The 20,415-nt window shown below is 51.7% G+C and overlaps 1 long non-coding RNA gene across 1 annotated transcript; it reads right to left on the bottom strand.

The window, feature by feature from the left end:
* Positions 1 to 537: 537 nt before the first annotated feature.
* LOC138850530 (uncharacterized) lies at positions 538 to 19,426 on the bottom strand. Its single transcript, XR_011390361.1, has 4 exons — positions 19,272 to 19,426; positions 18,976 to 19,029; positions 894 to 983; positions 538 to 772 (listed from the first exon to the last, which is right to left on the bottom strand). It is a non-coding gene; the product is annotated as an uncharacterized lncRNA (long non-coding RNA).
* Between the last annotated feature and the right edge of the window lie 989 nt (positions 19,427 to 20,415).

A 20,415-nucleotide genomic window follows, 5' to 3' on the forward strand; every position in this document is an offset into this window, starting at 1 on the left:
CCACAAGAAGAATGAAGTTGGACCCCTACCTCATATTATGCAGAAATTAAAACCTCACAGACCTAAATATAAGAAAGTTTTTGGGGCCGTTGCTGCGGCGCAGTGGGTTAACGCCCTGGCATCCCATATGGGTGCCAGTTCTAGTCCCACCTGCTCCTCTTCCGATCCAGCTCTCTGCTGTGGCCTGGGAAAGCAGTAGAAGATGGCCCAAGTCCTTGGGTCCCTGCACCTGTGTGGGAAACCTGGAAGTAGCTCTTGGCTCCTGGCTTCGGGTCAACGCAGCTCCGGCCGTTGCGGCCATCTGGGGAGTGAACCAGCGGATGGGAGATGCTCTCTGTCTCTACCTCTCTCTGTAACTCTTTCAAATAAATAAAATAAATCTTTAAAAAAAAATGTTTTCACAGAAGAAACCTTAGATATACATTTTCCTAATTTTGAATTAGGAAATGATTTATATTTTCCCCCATTTTTGTTTTGTTTTTGTTTTTAGGCAATGATTTCTTAGAACACCAAAAACATACATGACAAAAGAACAAATACATAAACTGGATTTCATCAAAATTAAAGACTTAAGGGTGGGCATTCTACATGGCAGATAAGACATCCCATACCCAGTGCTCAGGTTCCAGTCCCGGCTCTGTTCTGATTCCAGCCTCCTGAATAGGTTGCCATAGGAGGTAGCAGGTAATGGCTGAAGTAGTTGAGTCTCCTCCACCCACATAGAAGATCCAGACAGTTTCAGGCTCCTGGCTTTGGTCTGGCCCAGATCCAACTATTGGGGCATTTGAAAAGTGAACCACTGGATGGAGACTAATCTCTCTCTCTCTCTCTTCCTCCCTCCCTCCCTCCCTCTGTCATTTAAATAAATAAAAAATAAAGAAGTTGGGACCAACCTTATGGCTCAGTGGGTTAAGCCACTGCCTGCAACACCAGCGTTTGAGTCCCAGCTACTCCACTTCAGATCCAGCTCCCTGCCAATGCACCTGGGAAAGTAGAAGATGGCCAAAGTGCTTGAGCCCCTGCCACCCTTATGAGAGACCCAGATGGAGTTCCAGGCTGCTGGCTTCAGTTGCGGCCATTTGGGGAGTGAACCAGCAGATGGAAGATTCTCTCTCTCTCTCTCTTTTTTTTTTTTTTTTTTTTTTGACAGGCAGAGTGGACAGTGAGAGAGAGAGAGACAGAGAGAAAGGTCTTCCTTTGCCGTTGGTTCACCCTCCAATGGCTGCTGTGGCCGGCGCGTCGCGCTGATCCGATGGCAGGAGCCAGGTACTTCTGGTCTCCCATGGGGTGCAGGGCCCAAGCACTTGGGCCATCCTCCACTGCACTCCCGGGTCACAGCAGAGAGCTGGCCTGGAAGAGGGGCAACCGGGACTAGAACCCAGTGTGCTAGCGCCGCAAGGCGGAGGATTAGCCTAGTGAGCCACGGCACCGGCCTCTCTTTCTCTTTCTCTTTTTCTTCCTGTCTCCCTCCATCTGTAACTCTGCCTCTCAAATAAATAAATAAACCTTTAAAATAATAAATAAGTGAAGTTTGTTTTAAAGACAACTCAAGAAATGATCGAAGGAATTGGATAGACATTTCTGCAAAGAAGATATACAAATGATATGAAAGAATGCTCAATATCACTAGTTAATGAAGTGCAAATCAAATCACTAACACTTCAACCCTACAGGGATGCTGAAATAAAACTGACAGACAATAACAAGTGTTGGTGAGAATGTGGAGGAATTACGGCTTTCATACACTGCTGGGACATTGTAAAGTGGTGGGGTACATCGACAAAGAACTTGACGATTTTTCACAACATTAAGCATGAGGTGCTGCATGATGCAGCAGTTCCACTCCTGGGTGGCTGTGCAAGAAAATTCAAAGCCTCTGTAACCAAAACGTGCACACAAATGTTCACAGTGGCACAAGACGTGGAAATAATAACCCCAGAGGTCCATCAACCAGTGGATGGATAAACAAAAGGTGGTCTATCTGTACAACGGCATATTATCAAAAGGATTGAAGTGGGGCCAGCGCTGTGGCATAGCAGTAAAGCTGCCACCTGCAGTGTCAGCATTCCATATGGGCGCCGGTTCTAGCCCCGGCTACTCCACTTCCTATCCAACTCTCTGCTATGGCCTGGGAAAACAGTAGAAGATGACCCAGGTGCTTGGGCCACTGCACCCACATGGGAGACCCAGAGGAAGCTCCTGGGGCTTTGGATCCGCACAGCTCTGGCCATTGCAGCCAACTGGGGAGTGAACCAGCGGATGGAAGACCTCTCTCTCTCTCTCTCTCTCTCTCTCTCTGCCTCTCCTTCTCTCTGTGTGTAACTCCAACTTTCAAAAAATAAATAAATCTTAAAAAAAAAAAAAGTGAAGTAGTGACATGCACTACAACATGGAGGAACCTTGGAAACATCGGGCTATGTACAAGGACAGGATGCAAAAGGCCCAAATCTTGGCTCCTCTTATATGAAATGTCCAGAATAAGCAGACTTATAGGAATAAGGAGCTCAGTGGTTGTGGTGGGCAAAGGGCCCAATGGAGAGTGACTGGCAATGGGTATGTGATTTCCCTGGGGAGGAATGAAAATGTTTTTTAACCTTTGGTGGTGATGGCTGCACAAGTCTGAATGGGGTAAAAGTCCTTCAATTGTATTCCTCTTAAAGGGTGAACTTTATGGTATGTAAGTTATATTCCAGCAAAGCTTTTCTTTTTGACTTTGACTGTGTAAGTGCATAAAGCAAATGTTTGGCGCAGCAGTAAAAATGTCTCATGGGGGCTGCAGGCATTGTGATGTAGCGGGCAAAGCTGCAGCCTGCAACACTGGCAACCCAAAGAGCGCTAGTTCTTGTCCCAGCTACTCTATTTCTGATCAGCTCCCTGCTAATGTGCCTGGGAGAGCAGTGGAAGATGGACCAAATGCTTGGGCTGCTGCTCCCACATAGGGCTCCTGGCTTTGGCCTGGTCCAGCTCTGGCTGTCGCAGCTATCTGGGGAGTGAACCAAAAGATGGAAGATTCTCTCCCTCTCCCTCTCTTTCTGTGAGTCTGCCTTTTAAATAAACAAATCTTTTTTTAAAAAAAACTGTCACTTGAGGATACCCACATCTCCTATTCAAGTCCTAGCTCCTTTGCTTCTTCTTTTTTTTTTTTTTTTTTTTTTTTTTTGGACAGGCAGAGTGGATAGAGAGAGAGAGAGAGAGAAAGGTCTTCCTTTTGCCGTTAGTTCACCCTCCAATGGCCGCCACGGCTGGCGCACTGCGGCCGGCGCAGCGGCCGACACACCGTGCTGATCCGAAAGCAGGAGCCAGGTGTTTCTCCTGGTCTCCCATGGGGTGCAGGGCCCAAGCACCTGGGCCATCCTCCACTGCACTCCCTGGCCACAGCAGAGAGCTGGCCTGGAAGGGGGCAACGGGGACAGAATCCGGCGCCCCGACTGGGACTAGAACCCGGTGTGCCAGCGCTGCTAGGTGGAGGATTAGCCTAGTGAGCCTCGGTGCCGGCCAGCTCCTTTGCTTCTGATCCAGCTTCCTATTAATGCACTTAGGGGACAATGGAAGATGACCCAAGTACTTGGGCCAGCCCCTGCTTCCATTGTGGGAGACCCAAATGGAGTTGCTGGCTGCTGACTTTGGCCTGGCCCAGCTCCAGTTGTTGCGGGCACCTGGGGAATGAATCAGCAGATGAAAGATTTCTCTCTCTTTTTCTCACTTTCTCTCACTTTACCTTCTTGATAAATAAATAATCTTTTTAAAAATGAAAATGGGGGGGGGCTGGTATTGTATAGCGGATAAAGCTACCGCCTGAGATGCCAGCACCCCATATGAGTGCCAATTTGAGTCCTGGCTGTACCACTTCCAATCCAGCTCTCTGCTATGGCCTGGGAAAGCAGCTGAGGATAACCCAAGTGCTTGGGCCCCTGCACCCACATGGAAGACCCGGAAGAAGCACCTGACTTTGGACAAGTCCAGCACTGGCCATTGAGGCCATTTGAGGAGTATACTAGTGGGTGGAAGGTCTCTCTCTCTCTCTCTGTCTCCTTCTTTCTTTGTAAACTCTGCCTTTTGGATAAATAAACAAAAGAAAGAAAAAGAAAGAAAGAAGAAAGGAAGGAAGGACAATGGATTTAAAAGGTAATTTGTTTGCAAGAATAAGTTTTCAATCCATGCATAGTTTTCATAATATGCATTTTCCATGAACTTTTTAAAACCCTCGTACACCTGGATAAGCAGGCAAAGAGCTCTGGAGTGTTTGCTACCATAATCTCTGTGAAGGCAATGGACTTAGCAGGGCGGCCACAGGACGTGACGTTAAGCAGCCACCAGAGATGAGCTAGACACACCTGTGCTGATGTGGAAGCACTGTCAGTGTCCTGGGTTATTGGAAAGACACACAAGAGCCCGGCAGTGGTCGTCTTGGGAGAGGAGGACCCGCTTAACCAGGGCAGGCCTTCTGCGCTGGTACTATCGCTCTTAGGAAAAGGAAAGCCAGCACTTTGACTCTAGAACTGTGATGTGAGCGACAAGGACCAGTAGCCTGGCCCTCGATCCTGGGGAGCACTTATCAAAGTGGACTCCACACGCTGTGACTGGCCCACAGCCAGATAAGTGCACGAATGGAGAGCGGGGGGCCAGCGCCGTGGAGCCGCGGGTTAAGCTGCTGCCCACAGCACCAGCAGCCCGTATCCAAGTGCCAGTTCAAGTCCTGACTGCTCTGCTTCCAAACACTTCCTGCTAAGGCAGCGGAAGACGGCCCAGCTACGTGGGCCCCGCCATCCACATGAAAGACCAGACTGGAGTTATTGGCTGTTGGCTTTGGCCTAGCCCAAACCTGGCTACTATGGTCATCGGAGGTGTGAACCAGCATGTGGAAGTTCTCTCCCTTTCTCCGTCTCCCCTTCTCTCTCTCTGTTACTTTGTATTTCAAATAAATAAATAAATTTTAAAAATGAAGGGGCCGACATTGAGGCACAGCAGGTTAAGCTGCTGTCTGCCATGCTGGCACCCCATATGGGCACTGGTGTGGGTCCTTTCTGCTCCAGCTCCCTGCGAATGCACCTGGCAAAGCAGTGGAAGCTGTCCAAAGGCCTAGGGACCCTACACCCACGTGGGAGACCTGGAAGGAGTTTCTGGCTTCAGCCTGCCCCAGGCCCAGCCATTGCAGCCATTTAGGGAGTGAACCAGTTGGTAAAAGATCTGTGTGTGTGTGTGTGTGTGTGTGTGTGTGTATGTCCCTATCACTCTGTAACTCTGCCTTTCAAATAAGTAAATGAATCATATAAAAAAAAAAAAAAGAGAGAGCAAGCATTTAGAAACTTAACAACAACCTGTCAGTAATTTTATACCTGAATATAATAACAAAAATGTTGAGGCTTATATTTTATGGCTCTCTTTCATTTCATTTTTCTAGTAACCAGTTTTTATTGCATTTCACATAAATGTTGGTCTATAACAGCCGGGGAATTTAGAAGTATGCCTCTTTCACCACAGACTTTTTGAGAACTCTTCTAGAGGACAGACTTTAGCAATGTAACGTAAGAATCCATTAGCTGTGCCAAACTGAACTAGAGAGACTGATGCACCACTATAAATGGTCAGTTTATAATAAAATAAGTAGAAATAATGGAGTAGCTGAGTTCACACTCTGTTTGCAATTTTAGATTCTGCTTTATTCATATAACCATGAGACACCTTTCATTTTTTTTGAAATTTATTTTTTCCCAAATCTTTTGACTTTTTAAAAATGTATTTATTTATTGGAAAGGCAGAGTTACAGAGAGGGACAGACAGAGGCAGAGAGAGTGGAGGTCTTCCACCTGCTGCTTCACTGCCCAGATGGTCTCAGCGGCCAGGGCTGGGCCAAGCTGAAGCCAGGAGACAGGAGCTTCATTCAGGTCTCCTACAGGGGTGCAGGGGCCCCTGCACTGGGGCCATCCTCCGCTGCTTTCCCAGGCCATTAGCAGGGAGCTGGATGGGAAGTGGAGCAGCAGGGACAGGAACCAGGTCTGTATGGGATGCCAGTGCCACAGGCTGCAGCTTTATGCCCTCCTCCCCAACGCTGGCCCCTACTGGGTACAAGTTTCTAAAGGTATAAAAGGATACAACATGAGAAATAACTCCTGTCCTAACCATGCTATCCTAAAGTTTATATTACCAATTTCTTGTTTGAAAACTTTTTTAAAGCTTTTTTAAAAATTAAGTTTACTTGCTTAGAAGGCAAAGTGACAAAGAGAGTGGGAGAGACAGAGAGAGATCTTCCATCCACTGGTTCACTCCCTAAATGGCCCCAACAGCCAGGGCTGGGCCAGGCTGAAGCAAGGAGCCTGGAACTCCATCTGGGTTTCCCACGTGGGTGGCCGGGGCCCAATCACTTAAGCCATCATCCACTGCTTTCCCAGGCCATTAATAGGGAGCTTGATCAGAAGTGGAGCAGCTGGGACACGAACCGGCACCCACATGGAATGCTGGCAACACAGACGGCAGCTTTACCTGTGGTGCCATAATGCCAGATCCTGAGACACACCTTTCTGTTTCTTTAAAAAGAATACTGGGGCTGGAGCTGTGGTGTAGCGGGTAAGACTGCCGCCTGCAGTGCCGGCATCCTATATAGGCACCAGTTCAAGTCCCGGCTGCTCCATTTCTGATCCAGATCTCTGCTGTGCCCTGGGAAAGCAGTAGAAGATGGCCCAGTGTGGAGACCTGGAAGAGGTGGCTGGAAGACTCTCTCTCTCTCTGCCTCTCCTTCTTTCTCTGTGTAATTCTTTCAAATAGATAAATAAATCTTTTTTTTTTTTTTTGACAGGCAGAGTGGACAGTGAGAGAGACAGAGGTTCACCCTCCAATGGCCACTGCAGCCGGCGCACCACGCTGATCCGAAGCCAGGAGCCAGGTGCTTCTCCTGGTCTTCCATGCGGGTGCAGGGCCCAAGCACTTGGGCCATCCTCCACTGCATTCCCGGGCCATAACAGAGAGCTGGCCTGGAAGAGGGGCAACTGGGACAGAATCCGGTGCCCCAACCGGGACTAGAACCCGGTGTGCTGGAGCCGCAGGCGGAGGATTAGCCTAGTGAGTCTTGGCGCTGGCCTAAATAAATCTTTTTTTTTAAAAATATTATGTGTATAAAATAGCTCATCTATTCTGTATCTAATGTTTCTATGATATTGAACTGTTGTTTTCAATTTTTACTCTTCTAAATAAGTCTATAACGGATACCTTTGTCTACAAGATTCTCACTACATTTCTTTTTTTTTTTTTTAAGATTTATTTATTTATTTATTTGAAAGGCAGAGTTACAGACAGGCAGAGGAAGAGAGAAAGAGAGGTTTTCCATCCACTGGTTTTACATCCCAGATGGCCACAACAGCCGGAGCTGCACCTATTGGAAGCCAGGAGCTTCTTCCAGGTCTCCCATAGGAGTGCAAGGGCCCAAGGACTTGCGCCATCTTCTACTGCTTTCCCAGGCCATAGCAGTGAGCTGGATCGGAAGTGGAAGATCTGGGACTTGAACTGGCACTATATGGGATGCCAGCACTGTAAGCGGCCACTTTACTGCTATTCCACAGCGCCAGCCCCACTACATTTCTCATTATCTCCTTAGAATAGATTTCTAGAACAGAAATTAGTAGATCAAGTAATATAGACATTTTGTAGTTTCTTGATTATAATATATAATCACTCTAGGAAATTTTTAAAAATTTGTATTTATTGATTTTCTGTTATTAGAGACAAAGACAGATTTTTTTTTCCATCTGTTTGTTCACTCCCCAAATACCTGCAGCAGCTGGGGGCTAGTCCAAGCCAAGGCTAGGAGCCCAGAACTCAATCCCACCTGAGCGGCAGGGACTTAGGTACTTGAGCCGCGACGGCTGCTTCCCCGGGTGTACATTAGCGGGAAGCTGGACCGAGAGGCAGACTCCAACCCAGGCACTCAGATATGGGCTGCAGGGGTTCCAAGTGCATCTTAACTGCTGCGCCAAATGTTAGCCCCCGGGAGATATTTCACAAGTGAGCCCGCCTGTGGCCCAGCAGGCGACGCTGGTGCTTGCAACACTGGCATATTACACTGGGGCGCCAGTTTGAGTCCTGGCTGCTCTGTTTCCCATCCAGATCCCTGCTAATGTGCCTGGGAAGGCAGCTGATGATGGCTCAAGTATGTAGGCTCCTGCCACCCACACAAGAGACCCAGATGGAGTTCTTGGCTTCTGGCTTTGGCCTACCACGGACCTGGCTGTTGCAGGAGTGAACTATTTGGGGAGTGAACCAGTGGATGAAGATTTCTCTATCCCTTTGTTTTTCCCTCTATGTTGCTCTGCCTTTCAAATAAGCAAATAAATCTTAAGAAAGAAAGAGGCCGGCGCCGCGGCTCACTACGGCACTGGCACCCTGGATTCTGTCCCGGCTGCTCCTCTTCCAGTCCAGCTCTCTGCTGTGGCCCAGGAAGGCAGTGGAGGATGGCCCAAGTGCTTGGGCCCTGCACCCACATGGGAGACCAGGAGGAAGCACCTGGTTCCTGGCTTCGGATTGGCGCAGTGTGCCAGCCATAGCAACCATTTGGGGAGTGAACCAACGGAAGGAAGACCTTTCTCTCTGTCTCTGTCTCTCTGTCTCTGTCTCTGTCTCTCTCTCTCTCACTGTCTATAACTCTACCTGTCAAATAAAAAAAGAAAAGAAAAGAAAAGAAAAGAAAAGAAAAGAAAAGAAAAGAAAAGAAAAGAAAAGAAAAGAAAAAGAGTGAGGCCAGTGTTTGACCTAGTGGTTAAATTGCCCACATCCCATATTGGAGTGCTGGGTTCAAGTTCTGGTTCCTTGGCTTTGCATTCAGCTTCCTGCTAATACAAGCCCTTGGGAGGCAGCAGATGATGGCTCAGGAGCTTGGGTCCCTGCGACCGATATGCATGACCTGGACTGAAGTGTGGGCTCCTGGCTTCAGCCTGGCCAACTGCCAGCTGTTGCAAGCATTGGGGGAGTGAACCAGTAGATGGAAGCTCTCTCTGTGTCTTATCTATCTCCATCTCCATCTCTGTCTCCATCTCTATCATCTATCTCCCTCTCTATCATTTCTCTGTCATCTGTCATCTCTCTATCTCCATTTCTGTCATCTCTCTATCTCCCTCTCTATCATCTCTCTATCTCCCTCTCTATCTCTCTATCTCCAGCTCTGTCTCCCTCTCTATCATCTCTCTAGCTCTAGCTCTAGCTCATCTCTTCACTAATGTGGCGTAAGAGGATCCCTTTCTCCACAAGGAACACAGAGTTAAAACACTGCTGGTGGGGAGCAGGGCATTTGGCCCACATAGTTGGGGTCCTGGTTAGGATGCCTGCGGCTCACCTCCAGCTCCTGGGCTCCATGGCTGCTCTGGCTCCTGACTCCAGCTTCCTGCTAAATGCAGACGCGAGGAGGCGGCAGCGATGACCCCAGTGGTCAGGTTCTGCCTCCCACGCAGAGGACCAGGCATTCAGGGAGTGACCCGGCAGCTAAGAGCTGTCTCTCTGTCTCTCTGCCTTTCAAATAAATAACTTTTAAAAATATATATTGGGTCCTGGCACAGAACAAAGAATAATGGGAAAAGCAGTGAAGCCGAATAAATGCTGGGGTTTAGTTCATGGCCATGTGCTCCTGTTGGCTTCTTGGTCTCGACAAACATCCCACTGTAATGTCGGCAGTTACCCTAAGAAGGAACTCAGCAAGGTGTACACTGGGACTCTTTGTACCATCGTTGCAACTTTGCTGTAAATCTAAAATTATTACAAAATTAAAAGTTTATTTTAAAAAAAGGTGTTGCGCCAATTTACAGCCCCACTCAGAGGGCATGGAGGTGTTAGTCTCACCACACCCTCACCAGCTGCAAGGATCTTGAAAAAACTTAATCCTCCCGCAAATATCTGGGAAGTGCCCTGTGTGTGCGGGCTACAACGCTGAACAGAGCCAACAAGGCCCAGCCACTGACGCCGCCGTGGCAGAGACGTGGCAGAGGGCGCCGGCTGCAGCGCGTTCCAAGTAACCAGTGCTTGGGGGAAGGGGGACAGCACGGTGAGGGACAGCGGGCTGGAGGGGAGGGGGGAGGGGTGGGCGGCACCTTTAGTAGAGTGATCTGGACAAGCCTTGTGGTGCAGGGATTAAGCTCTGCCTCGGGTGCCAGTGTCCGGAGCCCCAGTTCCAGTCCCTGCTTCCTGCTAATGCTCCTGAGGAGGCAGCGGAAGATGGCCCGAGAGCTTGGGTCCCCGCCACCCACATGGGAGACCCTGGAATTCTGGGCTCCTGGCTTTAGCCCAGCTCAGCCCCCATTGCAGCCCAGCCCGTGGTGGCCGTTAGGGGAGAAAACCGGCAGATGGAAGATCTCTCCCTCTGTGTGTGTGTGTGTGTGTGTCTTCTCTCTATCACTCTGCCTTTCAAATAAGTAAATAATATAGGAGAGGATTCACAGAGAAGGAAACATCTCAGCCAAGACTTGGAGAAGGTGACAAGGTGAGCTCTGGGGGCCTGGGAGGTCAGGTGGGCAGCCCGGCCCCCAATGGTGCTGCAGGCTGTAGTCAGGCGTAACAGAGACAACCCCCTCCCCGCCGCCCTGCCGACGCTCACCTAAAGTTCCATTCACTTTGCAACATTGCCCAGGCCCTAACATCTACACCATGAAACGGGACTCTTCCAGGTTCAGGCAATGAGAACCCCACATGCAATTCTGCAATCTTCCTTTTCCCCGAGGTGGCGTCTGTGGTCCAGTCGGGGCAGCTGTAGCATGGTGGAGCCTCTGCCGGCCGGGACTGTGTGGCTCAGTGCCTCCCCGACTGGCCTGGGACTGGCGGCACCTGGCAGGGTCAGCCCCTGCCTGGCCCTGAGACGCTCTTCATGTTCTGCTCCTGAGACCCAGGGGGGTTACACCTGCAGACTGAGTTAGTCCACCAGGCCTGACGCACAAGGACTCGGCCCTGACTGCGTTAACCAAGTATATTGTTACTTGAAAAATAGAAACATCACTGTTTGGCTTTTCTTTGATCATTAGTAAATGTAGTAGGTTGTACTTTCTTTTTTTTAATATTTATTTATTTGAAAGACAGAGTTACAGAGAGAGGTAGAGACAGAGAGAGAGGTCTTCCATCCGCTGGTTCACTCCCTGGATGGCTGCAGCAGTCAGAGCTGAACCAAGCAGAAGACAGGAGCCAGCAGCTTCTTCTGTGTCTCCCACATGGGTGCAGGGGCCAAGCACTTGGGCCATCTTCTACTGCTTCCCCAGGCGCGTTAGCAGGGAGCTGGATCAGAAGTGAAGCAGTTGTCCTGGCTGCTCCACTTCCAATCCAGCTCTCTGCTGTGACCTGGGAAGGCAGTGGAAGATGGCCCAAGTCTTGGGCCCCTGCACCCGCGAGGGAGACCTGGAAGAGGCTGCTCTTCAGATTGGCACAGCTCTGGCTGTTGCAGTCATTTGGGGAGTGAACCAGTGGATGGAAGGCCTCTCTCTCTCTCTCTCTCTCTCTCTCTCTCTCTGCCTTTCTGTAACTCTGCCTTTTAAATAAATAAATAAATCTTAAAAAAAAAAAAAAGGTGGAACAGCTGGGACTCGAACCAGTACTCGTATGGGATGCAGTGCTGCAGGCCAGGCCTTTAACCCGCTGTACTGCAGCATCAGCCCCATAGATTGCACTTTCTAAGGTAGCCATAAAAAGTCTCCCATCCCCTTCCATGCTCCTCTTGCTTTTGCACCGCACTCCCCAACACACACCTCCATTGAGAAGCGGCAGCTCTGCTCCCTCCCCTCAGAGCTGGGCAGTGGAAGTGAGTTATGTGACTTCTGAAGCTAGGTCATAGCAAGACAGGTGGCTTCTGCCTGGGCCTATTGGAACCCCATTGCCATGCTCAAAGGGGTAAGGCCACAGGAGGTTCAGCTTCCCAGCCGAGGTCCTGCTGACAACCAGACACAGGAGGAAGTCTTCGAGATGACCCCCAGCTCTGGCTGCAGGTGACTCCAGCCACCCTCTGTGTGCAGCGACATGAGGGAACCCCACAGAGAACCACCTGGCTGAGCACACAAGTCCAGAACACAAGAGCAATCAGGTTTTAAGCCACTGCATTTTAAGGCCGTTTGTTACATAGCATACAGAGCTGGAAGAAAAGCCGAACATCTTCCACAGTCTTTTTTTGTTTGCTTGTTTTAAGATTTGTTTGTTTGGGGGCCAGCGCCGTGGCTCACTTGGTTAATCCTCCGCCTGCGACATCGGCATCCCATATGGGCGCCGGGTTCTAGTCCTGGTTGCTCCTCTTCCAGGCCAGCTCTCTGCTGTGGCCCGGGAGTGCAGTGGAGGATGGCCCAAGTGCTTGGGCCCTGCACCCACATGGGAGACCAGGAAGAAGCACCTGGTTCCTGGCTTCGGATCAGTGTAGCTCCGGCCATAGCGGCCATTTGGGGGGTGAACCAGCGGAGGGAAGACCTTTCTCTCTGTCTTTCTCTCTCACTGTCTAACTCTGTATGTCAAAAAAAAAAAAAAAAAGATTTGTTTGTTTTTTGAAAGGCAGAATTAGAGAGACAGAGAGATCTTCCATCCCAGATGGAAGAGATCTTCACTCCCCAGATGGCCACAATGGCCAGGACTGGGCCAGGCCAAAGCAAGGGCCCAGGAGCTTCATCTGGGTGTCCCACTTTATGGCAGGGGACCAAGTACTTGGGCCATCTTCTGCTGCTTTTCCCAGGAGCATTAGCAGGGAGCTGAAGCAGAAGTGGAGCAGCCAGGACTTGTACTGGTGCTTTTATGGGACGCTGGTGTCACAGGCCATGGCCTAACCCACTGCACCACAACACCAGCCCCTCTTCCACTGCCTTCATCTAATAAATTGAAGACTTTTTGCTCGAAGCCACTACCTTCTGGGCAACTCCGCCTTTTGTCTTTCCAAATAAAAGTGCTCAAGTGGATGAAGTTATCAGAGATGTCCCTCCAAGTCAACTCAGACTCATTCAGATTTCTGGGCAGAGCTGTTCCATGAACACACAGCAGACATGGAATAGATATTTATTACATAAACAAATAAGACTGTCCACACGCCTCCATCTTATTTAAAAGATATTATAACCAACCCAAATAACAGAAATCCCAATTGATTAAATCCTTTTCTTATAAATTTTACTTTTTGCTTCCTTTTCCTGCTCTTTAGTTTCCTTTTCATCTAATAAAATTCATATGTACACTCTGTATGTAAAAGACACAAGTAATACATGCACAGTAAGGTAAAACATACCTGCACCCGCCTTCCTCAGAGGTAAGCCTTGTGGGTTCTTCCAGGGTTCCTTTCTATACAGTTACCCTCGTGTATAGAACTTGCCACCTTCTACCAGAATGTAGGCTCCAAGAATGGCTACAACACTTCCCATCACACAGTTGCTTCCATAGTCTTGCCACTCCTTGTGAGGTAGAGGCTCTGTCCTCTATCCTAGAAGTGGGCAGGCCTCTGACTGCCTTGACCAGTATTTGACAGCATGACACTAGGCCATGCAAAGCAATGTTGAGTCCTCTTGGCTTTCTGTCTCAGACGCATGCTTTTGGTGCCCTAGGCCTTCTTGTGAGAGGTGTGGCTGCTAGAGAGACTACCAGCTGAGCCTCGGGGGAGAAAGACTGCTGCTGTTCCAGGCTACCTGCTGGAGTGAGCCCAGTCACAGGGTTAAACATGTGAGGAAGACTTCGAGAAGACTCCCGATCCTTCAGCCACAACAGCATGGACCTGCGTGAAAACCACCCTGCTGAGCCCAGTCAGTCTTCCAAACCACACATCGTACGCACATACACAAAGCAACTCCTATCGTTTCAGGCCACCACTGTAAGAGTCGATCATTGATCAGTACACAGATACCCATATAGGCTTATTTGCATTCGTGGCCTACGGTTATATAGATGGCTCTGAAACTTGCTTTACTCATTGACGATTTGTCTCAGATGTCCTGCATCACTGGGCCCAGATCTACCTCAGGCTTTGTAGGGCTGTGTGGCATTCCAGAGCTCAGATGTTCTGTGACACGGCTCAGATGATTTTCAAACCTCTTCCAGCTCTTCGAAGGAAAGCTTAGCCAGAAGCCCCCTGCGTAAAGCACGTGACAGAGGCCGCTGGACAATGGGCACAGAGCCTTGCCCTGCCCAGCGCCTCCTTCCCTCCCCTCCCCAGAGGGAGAGCCTCCTTCAAATGTTTTTCCATTTTATTTCCTTTCCTTTTATTTGAATGGCAGAGAGAAAGAGAGACACAGAGCTTCCATCCACTGGTTCACTCCCCAAATGCCCATAACAGCTGGGGCTGAACCAGGCTGAAGCCAGAAACTGGGAACTCCGTCCAGGTCTTCCAAGTGGCAGGGACTCAAGTATTTGGGCCATGACCTGCTGCCTCCCAGAGCTGACAGCAGGGAGCTGGAATCAGGGCAGAGCTGGAATCAAACCTGAGCACTCTGATAGGGAATGTGGGCATTCCACGCGGCATCTTAGCCAGTGAGCCAAATGCCCACTCCTGGAAGATTCCTAGCTCTCAATGGCTAGGACAGCTGCAGGCCTGCCAAGATCAAATCCACAGCCCCATTCCTTCAGGGACTTCTTGTCTCTGCCTGTGAAGTTCACTAGAGGCTCTGGGAGAACTTGCACAGGTGGTGGGGGTGGCCTTCTCCCCGAGCGTGAGAGGAAAATGGGCAATAGAAGAGGTGCCAAGAGACTGGAGGTGGACATAGGAGGTCACCTGCACCAAGGACAGGCTGTGGCAGCACGTCTCAGGCTCGAATGAGCTCTCAGAGCACCCATGCCTTTTTTTTTTTTTTAATATTTCTTTATTTGAAAGGCAAAGTCTCTCTCTCTCACACGCATACCCATTTATATATATATACACACGGAGAGAGAGAGATCCTCCCTCTGCTGGTTCACTCCCCAAATGGCCGGGGCTGGGCCAGGCCAAAGCCAGGAACCAGGAGCTCTCTCTGGGTCTCCCACATGGGTGGCAGGGGCTCAAGCACTTGGGCCATCTTCTGCTGCTTTCCCAGGTGCATCAGCAAGGAGCTGGATCAGAAGCAGGGCAGCCGGGACTCCAATCGCCCACTGCTCATAGGAGGCACCAGCATGGCAGGTGGTGGCTTAACCCACTTTGTCACAACACCAGCCCCCGGCACCCATGACTCTTAAGTGCCACTGTGATTAGGTCCAAGGTGGGCTGAGATCCTCTGGACTTCCGGCCGCCTCCTGGGTGATGTCCACACTCATGTAAGTAGTCAGGGGTTGGTGAATCTCAACCAATGCCCGGTTGACCCCACCTTCTTTCTCTAACTTTCCAGAACAGTCGTGGGGATTAAGCCCAGGTGGTTGGAAGCTATCTCCCCCCTTCTTACAGACCAGGGTCTCCTGTTTCCACCTCCAGGCTCTTGGTGCCTCTTCTACACCCCAGATTCCTCCCACACAGGGGACAATGCCACTGCCACCACCATCTGTGCAAGTTCCCGGTGCCTCTGGTGAACTTTACAGGGGATCCAGGAAGCCACAGAAGAATGGGGCTGCAGATTTGATTCTCACCTTTCCAGGGCTCCCGTTCTCTGATTTCTACACTAAACATCTGCCTTGGGGGAGAAAAGGGACAGAAATAGGAGTTAGGAGGTTTGTGCCCTCTGTTATCTGTTGTCATTCCTGCACTTGCTCCAGGAACGAGAGCAAGAGAGCGCGAGAGAAAGGTCTTTTTGCTGTTCTTGCCTCATCCTGCCAGTGGGCTTCCTGTGCATACCCACAGGGTTGCGCCCACCTTGAATTTGCCCTTGGTTCCCCGCCTCCTCCTTGTGTCCTTGTGTAGGGTTGACAGGAGAGGGCCATTCGTTACTGCACGTCTCCAAAGCACGGCGCAGGTTGTTACCACTCCTTACCGTGACACTCACACCAACCCCCAGCAAACTGAGGCTCACAGAGGGTCGGTGACTCACCCGAGCTCACCAGCTGGAAAAGACTGGGGCTCGGACTGGCGCTCGGCTCTGTCTGCCCCAGGCTTCCCTGAATCTGAGCCATTCGGAGGTGTTCGCGTGGCCATCCTGGACCTGTGAGTGCGTGAGGATACTCCCCTCACCAGGCTTGGGATGAGTCCCGCCCCCACCCCCAACCCGGGTGTCCCTGTGAACACGCGGTCAGGTTCTACCGCTCTGCTCGGCAGTGGGGAAGCCGAGCTGTTTTCTCCCTTGACCGCTGGCCGGGGACAGAGAGTTCTGGGTTGGAATGCCACAGCTGCTTCTTGCTGTTGAATGTGAACGTGCTCCCTGCTCTCTCTGGGCCTCGTTTTCGTCATCTACAAAATGAGGATGGTGTCGCTTTGTCACGATGCCTTTAAAGCAGGAATGAAAACAAAACAAGCCCAGACTCCTTGTATCCCCAGGTTTTTATCTTCCTCACGGGCCATCAACCGGAAGCCCTCTCTGCACCCTGTTGTCTCCCCAGCAATTGGTCTGTGGGCAAGCCTGGGGCTCCCTGTGGAACTGTAGGACCATGCCAGCGCCGACAGTGGGAAGCCATCAACTTGCATGAGCAGCGGTGTCTGCTGGGAGAAGCCAGTGACTGCCTGCGCTGCTGAGGGGGCTGCCTGCGGACCCTCACGGGATCCAGCCCTCGCTGCCTCCCCAGCATCCCGGCTGGCAGGTCACAGGTGTTCAATAAATACTGCTTGTTGCACGAGGCTGTTCTCTGCCTCCACGCCTTTCTACCCTAATACTGGACTTTCATACCAGTCAACCTGAAGATTAAAAAGAAAATAATAGGGGATGGTGCCAGTTCATGCCCTGGCTGCTCCACCTCCGATCCAGCTTCCTGCTAATGGCCTGGGAAAGCAGCAGAAGATGGCCCAAGTGCTTGAGCCCCTGCACCCACGTGGGAGACCAGGGAAGAAGCTCCTGGCTCCTGGTTTTGACCTAGCCCAGTCCCGGTTGTTGTGGCCATCTGGGGAGTGAGCCAGCGGGTGGAAGACCTCCCTCTTACTCTCTCTCTCCCTTTCCGTAACTCTTTCAAATAAGTAAATAAATCTTTAAAAATGAAGAAAGAAAGAAAGAAAAAGAAAATAATACATAAAAATCGAGAGAACAGCGGTACTGTTGTGGCACAGTGGGTTAAGCTGCCGCCTGCAGCGTGAGCATCCCCTGTAAGTGTCGGGCAGTTTGAGTCCTGGTTGCTCCACTTTGATCCAGCTCCCCCTGCTAAAGCACCAGGGAAAACAGCAGATGATGGCCCAATGTTTGGGCCCCTGCACCCACCGTGGGAGACAGGGATGGAGTTCCAGACTCCTGGTTTCCGCCTGGCCCAGCCCTGAGGAGTCTCCCTCCGTGTTTCAAATAAATAAGTACATTTTTAAGAGAGGGAGAGAATAAGGGTAATGAAGTACAGTGGAGACGTCCGGCTTTGAGAACACGGAGGCCTCCAGCAGATGGCTGGATGCATGAGGCCCACGTGCCCCCGCAGCGCCTCTCGAGAGCAGAATACCTCTCAAGAGGCTGTAGCAACTTCCCAGCCTTCTGCCAGCTCCCAAGTTCCCAGCCTGGGGCCTTTGCAGCTCTGCACAGCTTCCTGCCTTGTTCCTTTCCACAGGCCGAGCGAGACCTGGTCTCCTCCTACCAGACGAGCACTGTGCAAGCTGTTTAACCTTCATATCCCTGCCGGAGCCCCGCCCTGCCCCGATGGCCCTGTGCAAGACCTCCAGGTCGGCACACACCACACACACGCATCGGGGAGGCGGACCACACACTGTCCCCATGTGTTTCCTGAGACGGAGCGCAGCTGCCCTCCGTGACTGGCACAGGCAGCAGGGGAAAGGGGCCCTTGTGCTTTGCCCACCCAGTTCCTTTACTGTCTCCCTGCTCCCCTGGCACAAACCGTGCCAGGCCCCTCCCATGCCCTCCAGGTGCGGAGCCTCTTGTTGCTTAGCAACGTGGCCTCATCCCCATCCCTCAGCAACCTCCCCTCCTAGCTCTAGTAGCAGCCGCAGCAGGAAGAGCCAGGCTGGACCTTGCAGGAGCCGTGACCACCGCTGCCAGGGAACATGGGGGCACAAGCCCTGGAAGAGGGCCCCACTGTGAACCCCAGGCTCTGTGTTAACACACAGGCCCACACTGCCCGCGGCACAGTCCTGCCACGCTCCTCGTCCCACGCAGGGCCTCTCCCCTCACTGTGTGCACTTCTGCGTCTGGCCCTGGACCCGGGTCTCTGGGTCTGCTGCTGTGGTCTCTCCCCGTCTTGGGGCTCCAGTGCCACTTTTGCTGCCCTTGTCCCTTTGTCTGTCCTGAGACTCACTTCTACATCTGGGATCTCTGAGGCTGCCCACTTCTCTTGTACCTTTTCCTGCTCAGGCTGCGGAACTGCCAGTCCCCCCTTCACTAACATGAGTCCCTTGACCAACCATCTCCAAGGCCAGTCACCATGACAACCCCATGTTGCCAGAGCAACCACGAACACAAGCCCCTGTTCCTTCTTTTTCTAAGAAAGGCCTGTCAGGTAGGAGCAGTCACAGAAGAAAGTCCTGGGGAGCCCTGCTTTTCTCACTTAGCCACCCCGAGCTTCCACTGCGACAGAAACTGCCACAAGCCGGGGAAACCAGAAGACGAGAGCTGGCGCGGGAATGGGGCACAGCAGCTAGGAGTGTCTGGGTGCCATTCCAGCTCCCTGTAATGCACTCTGGGAGGCAGCAGCTGATGGCTCAAGGACTTGGGACCCTGCCACTCACACGGGAGACCCGGATTGGGTTCCCAGCTTCCTCGCACTGGTGAACCAATGGGTGGGGGCTCCGTGTCTCGGCCTCTCAAATAAATACAAGAAATAAACAAAAGAAAAAGACTAGGCTCGAAAGAGGACGAAGGTGCTCCCGGCAGCCTTACCTCTGTCCTGCTGACTACAGTGAGGGACCCTAAGAGAAGCTCCCAAAGAGCCTTAGCACCCACCCCACCAACAGTGCTCTCCACCCCACTGCCCGCTGCCAAGAGCCTGGTGTCCACCGCCCTGTCCCTGGGTCCACTGACTTGCCTTCTGCCACGCTGCCTGCCATGGCCATGGACACTCAGGCCAAACGATTAGAACCTGTGGGTCAGGAAGCCAGGGCTAAGGAACGGGTCGAGTGCAGAGGCACAGTGCAGAGGAAATACTTGCAAAGCACAGGGCAGGGGGCTGGGGCCAGCTCGGGGGCCAGACAGGGGTGTGGAGAGGCTGAAGCGAGGCAGGCCAGCTTTCCGGAGGGAGGTCCGGTCTCTGCCTTCTAGCTGAGGTGGCAGGCACACGGCAGAAGGAGCTTTCAAGCAGGATGCTGGGCCATGTGAACTCACCCAGACCCTGTGGCCGCTGCGATTGCAACCTGGCCAGTCTCCCGGCTCTCCTGGGTCCCCGAGCAGGAGAGCTTTTTATAGTTCACTCCCCAACTTGGGTTTGAATAATTAAACAAGATGGACAGAAATAGCAGCCGGACAGCAAAGGCAGGTTATTTTGGGGTTTTCTGGAACACACTGCTGCTCCTGGATGTCACCCCACCCTGCAGGGGGCGGAGCCGGCCTCCAGGCTGACCGGAGATTCCTGTGGGGGAAACCCACCCGCAATGCCCACCCCCCCAAGGGTTCCTCAGGTTGATGGTGTTGCTGTCAGCCAGAAGAGGGTCTCGCCACTTCTTCCTCCTCAAGGAAGGAGAGGGCTCTCCGTCCCTACTCCCTCGCAGGAAGTAGGAAGTTCCTTCTGTTGTCTGCCAGGCTTCCAACTTCAGAGATGGTGGCAGATATTGACAATCAGATCGATACGCAGCTGCAAGACCCGCTGACCAAGGACGAGGTGGCTACCGCTCCTCTGGCCAAGCGGCTGGAACCAGGTGATGAGAGGTCCACTCTTCCCTCCCCGCCATCCTGGGAGGAATGAAGGTGGGGCCGGGGAATGGGAGGCAGAGCTAAGGGTGGAGAGGAATGGGTGGGGTGAAGCACTCAGCTCCAGGGGAGAAAAGGCCCAAGATGGGTGAGTGGCTGGGCCAGAAGCTCTTCCTTCCTAAGTTCTCTTTCCAGGTCCTCTCTCCCTGCCAGGAGCCAGCCTGCATTTCTTGGGACAGGGCTCAGTAGCTGAGCTAGGCAGGGGTTAGAGAGGTGGGGAGGTTGCCCAGGTCTCCAAGGCAGAACAATCATTTGCGGCTTGTTTGCATAATCCTGCTGGTGATGGCCAACCGTAACCTCAACTCTACCTGGAGGTTGGACCACAGAGCTTTGAAATCTGGGGCACTGAAGGGGTATGGGTGCGGTACGGGGGCATCGGCGAGGTCTTCTCCCTTTGGATAACAACTTATGGGGTGGGTTTGGAAACCAGGTTTTCAGGAAACACTGAAATCACCCATGCGTTCATTTGACAAACACTTTTAAAGCACGAGTAAGCCCGGTGCTGGGAATCCATGAGCGTGGGAGATCCTGGTTCTCAAGAAGCTCACAGAGGAACAGGTGA

This window comes from Oryctolagus cuniculus, chromosome 7, assembly GCF_964237555.1.
Source record: "Oryctolagus cuniculus chromosome 7, mOryCun1.1, whole genome shotgun sequence".
NCBI classification, from domain to species: Eukaryota; Metazoa; Chordata; class Mammalia; order Lagomorpha; family Leporidae; genus Oryctolagus; species Oryctolagus cuniculus.